Source organism: Ursus americanus, chromosome 12, assembly GCF_024610735.1.
Source record: "Ursus americanus isolate L20-20 chromosome 12, mUrsAme1.1.p, whole genome shotgun sequence".
NCBI classification, from domain to species: domain Eukaryota; kingdom Metazoa; phylum Chordata; class Mammalia; order Carnivora; family Ursidae; genus Ursus; species Ursus americanus.
This window is the reverse complement of record NC_142138.1, coordinates 17711686-17725247: the sequence shown is the minus strand read 5'-3', so window position 1 is coordinate 17725247 and position 13562 is coordinate 17711686. Positions and strand designations below refer to the sequence as shown.

At 42.4% G+C, this 13562-nt stretch overlaps 1 protein-coding gene across 6 annotated transcripts in view; it reads right to left on the bottom strand.

The window, feature by feature from the left end:
- Positions 1 to 13562, bottom strand: part of NFIA (nuclear factor I A) — a 367611-nt gene that overhangs the window by 111416 nt on the left and 242633 nt on the right. The window lies entirely within an intron of this gene.

Here is a 13562-nt window from a genome sequence, read left to right as displayed (position 1 = left end):
TCTCTGTCGACTAAATAAACAAAATCTTAAAAATAAATAAATAAATAAATAAATAAATAAAATCTTAAAAAAAAAAAAAAGAAGAGGGATGAGGCTGACTGGTGTTGAGGGTCTGGATTTAGATTTCCCTTCTAAGTTCTGGGATGGGGTTCAGGCCTCGGCTGAATGGCACACCTGCTTCATTCCTGAGCACCGATGGAGTGTGCAAGCCTCACTCCCACCCTCAGAAGGAAAGATAAAGCCAGACGTGAGTGAACGGCGTGGCTGGACTGAGAGGAGAAGCCTGGGGCCCTCTGCCCAGCTGCACTCACGCCTCACATTCTATTGACCACATACCACGGAAAATGTCTTCTGTGTTGATTGTCTTATTAAAATGTCAAATGAGCCAGAATAGGCGAAGAAAGGAAAATACAGTATAAATACAGCATGCACACCTCTCAGTGAGATTAAAAAATAACCAACCCACAGAAATGTTCCTTCACTTGCCCGTGTATTTACTTCCTGTGAAGCACTCAGCACACCGGGTTTGTAACCTAGCAAAACGCTTCTCGGGTGGGCTGGCAGCATTGTGATACTTTCTCAAAGTGTCTATTGCAGTTACAGTGTGTAACTTCAGGGCTTGGCAAACCGACTATGCGCGCCTTCAATTTTATAACATCATTACATTTCTGAAATGAGGATGGGTTTCACAAGCTGGGTTAAGTAATCCTAATAAAGCCCTGACCCAAACTCCGCATTCTTCGAAAAAGTCCCATCAGGAAACATTCCCCAGTACTGTCTGTGTGTAAGCATCGTATGAAGGTCAGCCGATTGGAATGGAATCGGAGTCGCTGATACTGTGACAGTTAAAGAGAAAGCCTCATGCCTGTGGGGAGGGGTCGCTGCCGAGTGTCCCCACAATGGGCCGGGTATTCTCAGGACCTCTGTCTGGAGAACAGGAAGAGCCTTAGAGAGGTATCTAAGAAAGGTGGGCTTTCAGCAGGTTTTCCTGAGTACCGATGGAGCATTTTATTTTTTATACCTAACTTCATCCTCAAAACAACCTCTTTAGGAAAGTACCTCTTCTAAATTAGAAAAACTAACCAGCCCCAAAATGAGGTTAACGAGCTTGCCATGGACTGCAGAAAGGCAAGAAAGAGGAAGGGCCAGGATTAAAAGCCAAGGTGTCTCACCCCAAAACCTGTTGCTTTTCTTATCTTACTACCCTGCCTCTTGTATACAATATTTGCCTTAAACTTCAGATGGTAAAAAGATACACAGTGTCTCTGTCTCACAACGTTTACTACAGAGTGGAAGGATAAAATAATACTTGGATATCTAATTCAATGCTGAATGTGTTCAATCTCATAGGAGAAATGCAGAGGATGTGTTAGAAAAGTTCAAAGGAATGAGAAATCATATTGGCTGGTGGGATCAGAAAAACATTTGATTCCAGGAGGAGTTGGGCACTAAAGCTAAAGCTTCAAGTTTGGGAGGATTTAAAGGGGCAGAGAAGAATAAGAGGGTTTCTAGGCAAATGACAGAGTATATGCATAAGTTTGGTGGCAGAAAGTAAAGTTAGTGATCTGTGGGATCCATGACAGTTTCTGAGTAGGGAAGTGATCACTGTTGAATCTGAGCAACATTAATATGACAACAGCCTACAGAATGTACCAAAAGGGACTAAGGTGGGGAAATCAGCTGGTAGGTTGATGCAGGAGTCCTCGCAAGACGGAAGGGACGCCTTAACCATGCTGTCAAGGAAGAAGACAGAATTTTTACAGTGGATATCTGTCACCTTGGTAAATGGGTACAAAAGATCTGTGTCCCGTTGTGCACTATGAAAGGGCATACACAAGGAAACAGGTCATACTATCCTAACAAATATAAAATATCGATAAGATGTATATAACCCTAGGTGCTTCTTAGCTAATAATGGTAGTAAGTCCTTTTTGCAAATGAGGAAACTAAACGTTGTCAAGGGTTAAATGACTTGAACAAAGTCTGCCCAGGATGTCATGCTGGGCTTCTGAAGCCAAAGACTAACAGCCTGCCGATGTGTTACAGAGATGATGTAGCCACTGCCAATCAAAGGTGGGGATGTTAAGGAAGGACTGGACCAACCACAACACTTCCTGTCTCTTCCATATATTGTGAAACCTGATTTTGTTCCACTTGTACTTGACCCTAGGCTCTATCGTTCTTAAATGATCTCACCCATGACATTTTCTCCCCCCACTAGATTGAAAACATTTTGAGGACTGTAAAGACAGACATCTCAGGGTATAGAAGAAATGCTGGTGTGGGCCTGGGTGTGACCATCTAGGGTTTCAGCCTTGCCAATAACTCCCTGTGTAGCTGACATCATTTAAACTCTTTGGACCTCAAAATTCCCTTAATAGTTGTGATAAAAACGCAAACTTACCACCACTGCCAGGACCATTACCACCACAATAACAAGGACTAATGTTTATTAAGCATCATTTATGGGCCAGATGCTGGCCTGAGCCCTCTAAACACATCTTTTCATTTAATCCTCACCACACTACTAGGAAGGAATTGAGGCACCAAGAGGCAAAGTAACGGCCCTAGGCCACAAAGTCAGAGGATCATACCAGATGACCTTTAATCCTCCAGATCCGACAGCCTTTTGTGTGTTCCTAAACAGCTCTGCAGAGTTTTGTATGACGATCAATACAACACAATAGCTGATTGATCAATAAATATGCTCTGAATTAAGGAGAATCAGTAATCACCCTCTCTGTTTGCCCTCCACCCCCTCCCAACTTTATGCAATTCCAAATGAAACCCAGAAATCTACAAACATACATGAGTACTGAGGACTGGTGCCTCACCTTTCTTAAGCAGTCCTGCAGTGAGTCACACCTGAAGTTCCTGTGGATTTTGTTCCACGGAGGAGTTTTTCTCAAAGGATGGGGCATTGTCTCATTGGACGTGATTTCTAAGCCATTTGTCCCCCCGCTCCCTTCTTTCCTGTCATGAGTAGAATGCAGTCTTTGTGTCATTTCTTAATAGATGGTTTGCTATTAAGGCATCATTATAGTAATGCAGGCTATTGGAAGAAAGGGGTTACTTTAGTAGCCAACCCTCTTAATGACCTGCTCTTCTGTACACATTAGTAGTTGGATAAGGTTGTGGTTATTGAACTTCTGCCATCCACCAGAGACAATCTGCTCGGGCTTGTGTGGTTGGAAAGAGAGGGTGATGGAAAAAAAAAAAATCTGTCCAAAATTTCAAGCTACTCAGCCTGGGAGATGACAGTGCACTGAGTTTACAACTTGTTCAACAGCAATCAGTGGGGAGCATTAACTGAATGACTAGTGTGGCCAGCCTACCAGTAATGGCACAGATTCTCTGAGATGCTACATCCGGTGGAATTCAACAAATATTCACGGAGCACTTTTCATGTGCCAGGTGCTGCTCCAGATGCTTGAGGTCCCACAGCGGACAAGATGTATAACGCCCCCTGCCCTCGAGGGTCTTCCGTTTTAGAGATTAACAATCATAGCTGTCCCTTCCTCAAATTTCCACGGCAACTAAGAAATATGGCTGCATGGCCAATAGGTAACCCTCAAAAAAGATGACTGGGATTTACTGCTTCATTTTCAATTTATAAAATAACTATGAAAAAATAAGAGAAGTATATTTCCCTCCAGATTATGTAATCTAATGCACTCACTGAGACTTTGGGAACTTGTACTTTCAGGCTTAGGGGAAAAAAAAAATCCAACAACAAGCACACAGTTCTAGGGGCCCAGCACAATTTAGTGTTGTTTTGCATTCTGGTGGCAAAGATCTCATAAGAAAGTCCATGTCACTGGCACAAAAGGAGTGAACATGGGAAAATACTTGGTCTTCTTTCTATCAAAGGCACAGTTGTAAAACGCACAATGCTATGAAAACTCAAGCAAATCTGGAATCATCGTTAAAGGGAATTAACTTGGAAAGTAATTTATGGCAAGAAAATTCAACTCCTTTGTTATCTTCCTTTTACCGTAATATGCTTCCTGAACACTGCCTATGAGAGAGGGCTTTTAGGAAGAAAAAAAATAAGTATAGTAAAATTAACTCATTTTATCAATTTGTGCTGTTGGCCAGAGTTTCCTGACTGTGGCTATGAGGGGCTGTAAAACTGATGAATTTGCATGGAAAAAGAAACCAGTGTAAGTAATTTGTGTAAGAGGTAACACGGACATACACTGCTATAATTCAGACACCCTGCAGATAGCAGCCCTGCTGCAGTGTGAGCAGTTACGGGTTAGAAAAATGACCACACTGCAGTCAGTCTGACTTGAATGGAAATCAATCATAAAGGTACTTTCTCTGCAGCTTCTACGCCACAGTCTTCAGCAACTCCTTTGCCAAGCAGATTTCTGGTCTGTAAACCGCGTGCTGATCTCCTTTCTCTACCTTCCTTTCTGAAAAGTCTGACCCAGTGCAGGCTAGGAGTATGGTTTTCCAAAATGGAACATAAAAGAAAGGTGCTGGACCAAGACGAGGATTTCCCTCTATGTGGAAATGAACTTCCCTGCTATTATGAGATTTAAGCAATGCTTTTTATGAAATGTAGTATTAGGTGCCAAAACCCAGCACAATGTTTTAACCCCATCAACAGCAACTGCTAATGCAGACAGAGCACCATTTTCACACATTCACATTTGTGGACACGAGTTAAGAAATATGTGGGTTTGTGGTACCAGAAGGGGTAGGAGGAGGTGAATACAGAAATTGTTATTTCTGAAAAAATGTTTTCTTTTTATTAAAATAAGAACAGTCCACGGATACACTCTTCCTCCCCACTCTGAATCTTGAAGATGGTTTACCTTTGATAATAACTGTGAATGCAGTTTGTGAAGTAAGTGTATTTGGGCATTTCATTGCCACGAAGAGAGCTCAGTCTCGGATCTCAAGAAACTTAGATATCTACTCTATAAAGGAAGGAACCGTTTCTACTTAGCTCTGTATTCTCAGCACACAGTGTGACATGCTTTGTATATTACACGTGCAACAAATGTTTACTGAACTGAACTAAAATTATATGAGCTTGTTAATGAAAAACAGCTAAGAACTAATATTTATTGATCATTTATTATGTGTCAGGCTGATGTGCTATTTGTTTTACCTGAATTATCTCAGTTCATCCTTGCAATACCCCCACAGAACTTGTATGTGTTTCTTCTCATCTACAAATGGGAAACTGAGCTGCAAGGTTAAGTAGCATGCTCAAGATCACACAGTTAGGTAAGTGACAGAGCAAGGATTTGAACCCGAGCATCTCCAGACACCAGGCCAAAGAAACAGAGGTGAAACTCACATTTCCAGTCTCCCTGTCTTTCCTTCATCATCAATTACTACAGGGATGGATTCAACAAGATTTATAGAGAAAAATAGCTGTCACCTATCCGTGACGTGGGAAAACTTCTATCTGTCGTCTTCCCTCTCCCTTCCTTGTACTTTCAGGTCTTTAGAGTTGGAATGCCAGCCAGCGCTTCCCTGGGTGGAGGGCCTGACCCTCGGTGGAGCAGAGCCATCCACGGGGGGGTCGGCAATGCTGCCCGATCTCCTGCATTGGTGGCTTCTGCCTTGGGGACTGAAATGGATTTTCTGCATTTTAGAGTGTATCATCTCATCTTAGCTTTTGGTTGAGGTCAAATATGGTACCCGTTTAGTACCTGACACAGCCTCGGCCATGGGGTTAAGTCTTCCCTGACGGGATGGATCTGACGGCCTGAGACATCTTTTTACCACAGTGATCTATAAACCAGCGGAGGGCTTCTCAACATAAACCCCTTCACCAAGAGTGTGCTGGGACTATCTGACCATCAGCTGTTAGGAGACCAAATTGTATCAGCAGAGTCTCATCCCAACAACCTACAAGTCCAGCTGTCTGGATTTGTCCTAATAAGTCTCAGTATTTTCACTAAGAACTGTTTTGTTTTTCCCCTCTCCATTCACTGAAAGATCCTGGGTGTTAATATGTACTCCTATCATCACATGCTGCATTAACTCCGTTCTCGTATGGGGCTTAACATGTGGCTTGGCTGAGTGTCGACTCTACTGATCTCATCCTGGACATGGCTACCGTGTCACCAACAGCAGTCCTTCTAATCAGCAAGAGTTAGCTAGGATGATGACCAGCCCAAATCTCAATAATATTTGTGGTCTTATTGTGGGAGTAATATTGAATTTCTGTCAGGCTTCTGGAAATTCCAAAAATACCTTTTAGTTTTCTAACGTTACCCATTGCATAGGAATATCTGCCCTTAAAAAAAATGAGGCTTATGAGTGCATAAATAAAAGTTTCCTAAAAACCACATTGCTGGTAATGACCTCTAGCATGCCCCTGCTACTCACAGGGAATTTTTATGTCCATAATATAAAAGAAAGCAAAATTCAAATAGTATAGAACTAAGTACTACTTTAAAGAACTCTGATAAAAATAATCGAAGTGTGGCTATCCACTTAAAAAGTTGTTAATGTGTCAGTGTTTGATTGCAAAATTTTAAAACACCTTGCTATCCATTAGATGCTCTGGAAGAGAAGTTTCCAGAATCATGCAGACGTATAGGCTTTGGTTGAAAAGTTGAGGAGTAAGAATTTTCTGGTTTCTTAAAGTAGATGAATTAGGTCTAGTATTGGCATGCTCTTATTCCATCAGAATTATTAACTTTGAAGGGGCCACGAGAATGGTCCTTCTAACAAATTGACTTTTAGAACTCGAATCTCAAATTAGTCCTTAATTTATACATGCACACAGAGTATGTACAGACACATACACACACGTTCTTAATAAATTTGCTGATAGTGTGGCCACCTCAAGGATCAGCTCTGAACACAGAATGAAACACAAGGGACAGAGGCTTGGTTCAATAATGAGCATGGTGGTGACCATTGTTGAGCATCAACTATATGCTAGACACTTGCCATTCTCTCACTTAATCCTCAAAACACTCCTGAAAGCTATTACTATTTCCAGCATTCTGATGCAGGCCCAGCACATAGTTGGTATTTAATAAATATCTGTTGACTGAACAAATGATTGCTATCTATGAGAAGAACATAGCTGGGAGGGGTTCAGGATTGCCTAAAGTCAAACAGTTGGTGAGTGGCAGAGCCAGATCCCCAATTCTATATCCTGGACTATGATACCATGCCACCATGGTATGATATGAATTTTATAGAATGTATTACTCTTAGGACGCATAACCCATGAATTAGCTAGAAAAGATTAGAAATAGATGAATATATGAATAGAGATCATGATAACAAATTAGTATGGACATCAAGGTGCTACGGGCTTTGTTTCTCTCTGAGTCAAATCTTTAAAATAAGAATGCTCATGGTCTGCTCAATTTAACAAGAGCTTCAGCTAAGAAGAGAAAACAAAAGCCTGCCGGACCCCCCACCCCCCGCCCCAGAAGCTGCCATGAGAACTCTCTCTACCGACTCTAACCAGGAAGGTTGTAGGAAGAAGAGTGTAACAGGAAAAACGGGACTTTCAAGCATCGAGTTGGCTAGTGGATCTGCTGATGTCATACGCCTCTTGTCACCAGAGTTTTAATTTCTGGGATTCAGAAGAAAGAGCAGTTCGGTGAAAATTTCTATTACTGCCAGTCCATTCCGTTAGCCGCCGGCTTTACTGTCCAAATCGTCACCCCAAATATGTCAGGAAAATTAAAAGAAAAGAAAACTACACAACAAAACATCTTTCTAATCTAATTCAATTTCAGTATTTATTTTGAAAATTTATTGAATTATAGTAGAGGAAACCCACTCAATTAAGCCAGCCAGACTGACATTTTTCTTCCTAAGAGTATGGCAGTATTTCTTATTTTATCTACGAGGGGCTGATTAAAACTAGGAAACATTTGCGATGTCATAATGTATTCAGAATAAGGTGGCTTAGGCAGGCAAAATGGGAAAAAAATGATAGGGCCAATCAGTATTTTTCTAGTCCATAACTCAACAGATTTTCTTTAAAAACTGCATTTTAGAGACAGGCATTATGATTTTTTTAGAGGGTCTCCCGCTCTTTTGTCTGCAGCACACCATACCCTCAATCTGGAAGAGGTGCCATTGACTTCTACAGACAGAAAATGTGTGATGTTCATTTTAAAATTACTAGTAGAGCCTGCTATTGACCATCTAATTATGCCGAGTTCCATTTATAAACATAGCTAACCACTAAGTTTATGGAGACTTTTTGTGCTGCTTTAATAGGATATTGATCGAGAGCATAGTTTGAGTGGACTGCCATTGAATTGTGTAACAGCAAACAAAAGGCAAGGTCACAGCCACTGTTCATGTGAGGGCTGCAGTCTATTTTTTATTATAATCTTTTTGTTTCTTCCTTTAATGCTCGAGCCCAAATGGTTTCTTTCGAAAGAAGAGCTTGCTTAAGAATATTAATTTTACAATTAATTTCCACGCAACGATCACAGCTCTCGTGTTACTTCACAGAGGAGCCGGAACAGGCCGCTTGTTTAGAAAAGAAAGTTTCAGATCTTCTCTCTTTTAACCAAGATCTAAAAATCCTGCGACTCCTTTCAATCGCGCCCCAAAGGACTGGACGTCTGGCATCCCTCACCCTCTACCAATTTCCTCATGAGTCCGTCTTTGCAAGAACGTTTTGCAATTTCCAAGTTTGGGCTTGTTCCTATCAAAGAGCTTCATTTTCCTATTGTACCTTGGAGCCGAGTTAATTCTGCTGTCCTCGCTCCAACACGTCAGGGTAGACTGTCGCCAGCGGTTCTTACTGTATCACTGGCCAGAGAACCCAAGTGCATGGAGATGGGCACTCAAAGTCCCACAAAGGGCCTAGAGACTTCAAAAAGAAGTTGAAAAATGAACTGCAGTTTGGATCCTAACGATGATTCCTGTGTGAAAATACAGGAAGAGAGCACATGTGGAAGGCAGAAAACAGCCACTAGGGTGCCACCGCATGCCAGGCTGAGGCGGCCGCCCGGCTCCCTTCACTCCCCCCTCCATTGACAAACAGCTCGGGAATCCTGTAGCCACCCAGCAGCCCAGCTCTGTGGCCGAGCCAGGACCGTTCAGCTGCTGGATTTAATAGATTCTGCAGCAGGGCAACAGGAACCAAAAATTCCGTCTGGGTAACTGACAGTGGTTTTTACACCCAAAGACGCAGAGGCTGGCCACAGAGCGCTGGGAACCCTGGCTTTTCCAAATTCCAGGGCCATGAAGTCATCCCTAGCCACGAAGTTTACTTAACCCTTGCAGCCCGCTCGGGTGTACAAACCGCTGCTAGAAAATTAGAACCCGCCAGGCCAGAGTCACAATGGCCTCAATGGCCTGTGTGTATTTGCGGTTTTCCTCTTTCCCAGTGAAGTATTTAAAGTTTCAGAGTCACCCCACCAACTTCAAGTAAAACAGTCAGCACTTTAGAAGGAAATGGGCAGAAGCAGTGGATTTTTCGGGAGGATTTTCTGGGTTCATCCCAGGAAGGCTATTTGACAGCCTCAAAGCACACACTTTGAGGAAAACACCCACCGGTGCAAAATAAACAGGCGTGGGTGAGGACGGAGACGACCGTCCAAGTGGGGTCATTCAGCAGCTAGTCGAGTGGGCTCTCTTTGTGGCGGCTTCATGGGAAAGAGACCCATCTGAAAATGCTTCTGAAGGCTTTGTTTGAAAATGCAGCATCACGTAAGAACCATTTCAACAGATGGTTCCTGTCTTTTTCCTCACAGTATTATGCGAACACAGCGTCAGTGATTCCCAGCCGCACTGTTAGCACTTGGGAACCCCCTCCCCCAGAGCAGAGAAGACCTCTCTTTCCCTCTGGCGCAGTGTCTAGTGGTCTGTATTCCCCCTTCCCGACCCTCTCCTGGAACAAAGTAATAAATAACTAGAACGACTTTCAGATGGCCCTGTCACAGGGGGAGGGAAGGTAGGAGAACCGCGAACAGACATCTGCTCTCAGGCTACGGGGCTTTCTTTGCGTGGAAGAGAACCAGACCTCGCTTTCCTGCCTTTTGCGGACTCTAGATAATGCAAAAAAAAAAAAAAAAAAGAAAGAAAGAAAGAAAAGGTAGGTAGGCAAGAGGCAAGGGTGAGAGGGGAATTAGTGAGAGACGGCTGCGGGAGCCCCTGATTCTACTGCTCCATGCATCTGATCAGTATAATTTAATGTCAAGCAACCTCGCCGTCTGACCCTCACCTCTGAACGTGTGAAGCTAAGCCAGCAGCTTTCTCTTGAGCTTCTCTGCCATTGCCACCCTGTAGCAACACGATTATAAACAACAAACTTAGCACATAGTTATTTCGGTGAATCCTCAGGAGGAAATGCTGAAATCGCACCTCCCTCCTCTATTAAATTTAAAAGGAGGAAAACGAAAAACAGAAACTAACTGGAAACCCGAGGAAAGTAAATATTTACATTAGCAAATTTTCAAATTGCATATAAAGATTCAGGAAGAGGGAAAATGCTCAAACTACGGCCACCGTTAGTTTGACATTTCCAGGCCATATATGTGGTCATAAGTGTGACTGGGGGAACTGGGTGGGGCTGAGAGAAATAAGAGGGGGTTAAGAAGAAATGTGCAACAGAGTGGAAGAAATTCAAAGACACTGAGGCCATTAAAAACATCCAGATAAAGGCTGACCTCTTCATTGAAAGAGTGATAATTTGGGGGAGTGGGCAGATGACGGGCTGCTGTGAAGGTGATTTTTCAGGAAGTGAGCCTGTCCTGTAGGCACTGCAATAATGGATACATTTGTCAACGCACAGAATCTACAACAGAAAGGATGAACCCTAATGTAAACTGTGGACCGGTTAACAATCATGTGTCAATATCGGTTCCTTCCTTGTAACAAATATACCACATTAACAAAAGATGTTAATAAGTAGAGGAAACTGTATTGGGGGGGAGGGGTACTATTACAATTCTGCACTTTCTGTTAACCTACCACTGAGAACCTAAAATTGCTCTAAAACATAAAGCCGATGCATTTAAAAAAAAATCATAACTGAAGACAAATCCAGGGGGAAAACATTTAATTAAGTATTTTAGTTGTTTTGATTTATATGAAAATAGCTTTAACCTTTTTTTAATGCAAAAGATTAATAATCTAAAAGTTTATCAACTCTAACAAGAAATGATTTTTAATTAAAGCACAGAAACTCTGGATTCTGTTTAGCTCTGTAATGCAGTTATAGGAGAGGTCATGACAAAAATGCCTGCAGTCAGCTAGCTGAGCACAGCAAAGTAAAAAGAGCAAGTTTCTTAACCTCTTTGAGCATCACAGTCTCCTTCATCTGCAAAAAGGACAATAACAGCAACTGTGGGAGGACTGAAAGAGATTATGTTTAGAAAGTGCCTAGCACAGTGCCTGATACATACTGTATGCTTGATAAATGCTAGCTACTATAATTTTTCATATTAGTATTGTGCTCCTAACAGGGCTAACATTATACATTTAATCAATTTATGTGCCAGTGAGCTTATTTCTACTTCCAGGTTGCACAATGCACCCTCCAACCCCACTCATTTGTAAAAAGTGTCCACTGCGCCTCTAACATGGACACTTAGCTCTTCCAACTTGGGGAAGGGGGCAGGGCTGTAAGAAATGGTTAAGGATTTTGACTCCTCCTGTGGCTTGAGTGTTCAGTCTTTCGGAAAGGTGTGTGAGTGCGGAGAACTGAGCTGGGGGATGGATCCTTACCCTGGCAGCCAAGGTGGTCTTGTGACACGTACCCTGACAAACCTGGATTAAAGATCTGCAAGAGGGAGAGGGGCTCTGGACAGCAGTTTGGCTTGAAGCCATGATTTAGCTGACACAACCCAGTCCCACTCTTGCCAAACAGTTTTAGTCAGCACGAGGCCATGTGTGAGTGAGTCCTACAGCGATTACACAGCAGTGTGCAGAATCGAAAAGCATTCAAGACCCGAAGGACACTCACGATGCCAGGCATCAGCAACAGAACCCCTAAATGGGGACAGGAAACAAAACCAGGTCCCTCTGCAAATTCAATCTGTGGTCTGTCCATACCCTCTGGCAGTCTTGAAGGCAGGTTTAGAATTCGCTTGGCAACCATGCTATGTAGACTGAATGGAGGTCTAATCTAGCTTGGAACTGATAGGCCTTGGGATACAAGATCTTAAAGGGACATAGGGAAAGTGGAAGAGGGACATGATTCTGGGGATGGTCCTGTACAGCGTGGGCCTTCTCTCTAAAACACCCAGGCCTTGGAGCACCGACGGTCGTGAGGACAAAATAAAAGCAGTACAGCAGCCAGGGGAGAATAAAAAGGTCTGGTGCTCCAATCTTAGAGCTAAAAGGATCTTCCCTTCACTCTTTAAGGCTATGTTTAGTAAGGGCTCAATGAATGTATTTCCTTGTAATGCCATTATGACACTTATATATATATATATATATATCTATGTATCATCTACATCATATTACTATTATTAAAACGACAAGAAAGATGTGGGATAGCGATCCTTTTTAAAAGTCTTACAAAGTGAAAAAAAATTTTTTAATCGATGAATGCATTATTTGTCCATAGCAAATGCCTGGCTAGCTAGCTGTGCGAGGGCAGGCAACATATATCCTGGGGCTGGGACAAGGCCATCTCGTCTCTTCTTCACTGGTTGGTACTCTAAGCACACTTAATAACATGGCAGCCACTTCTCCATTCCAACTCACACCATCCTGCTCCTAATGCCTCAACCCTTAGGGTTCCACCTCCCTACACTAGAACACCCCAGCATCAACCAAGGGTCCCACCTCCCAGAATGCCCATTCTCATAGCTACTTCCCCCTAGTTTCCCTGTCTCGTGCCACCTTGTCCATTTCTTCGAGTCCCCTTGTGCCCGTGTAAGAGTACACATTCTAGCATTCACAGACTTAGCTTTAACTATTTACGCACTGTTTGACTTTGGGTAAATGACTTAAATAGACCCACAATTTAACTCATTTGTAAAAATGAGAGTAATTATTTATCTGACAAGTTTATTGCAAAAATTAATTTATGCAACATACATGAAAACACAGCATAGCATCTGGCAGACAGTGAATGCTCAACAGTCGCTGGATTTTTTTTGTCTATCCCTCAGATTCCAGATCCTCTGCTCCCATCTTATATCCCACTTTCTGGATACTTAATAGTCTTCCAGCTTTAAGAAATAAGAACAGACAGACTCTGAGCCTGTGAGATTGGGATGGCTTGGCTTGCTTGACCCAACTTCGTGTCAGAGATGGACTGGTGGTACTCAGTCAATCCTGCGAGACTGTAATGCAGTGAATGGGGGGTATGAACTTGAAATGAAAATATTTATTTTTACTCCACCTCATTCCACAAAGGATTTGATGCAGCTTGAAACCAATGTTAACAATGTAAAGTTTATCTACAAGTAGTCTTTTGAAGTAGGAGGAGAATAAAGAGTAAAATTTTAATATTTGCTATTTATATTTTCCTCTTGTTGGCACCCACAACACTATCGTCATTGTAGGTATGCATTTAAATTTTTTAAAAAAGAGATGTTTTTGAGGGAAGGCAAGACTGTGTGTGTGTGTGTGAGAGAGAGAGAGGCAAAGAG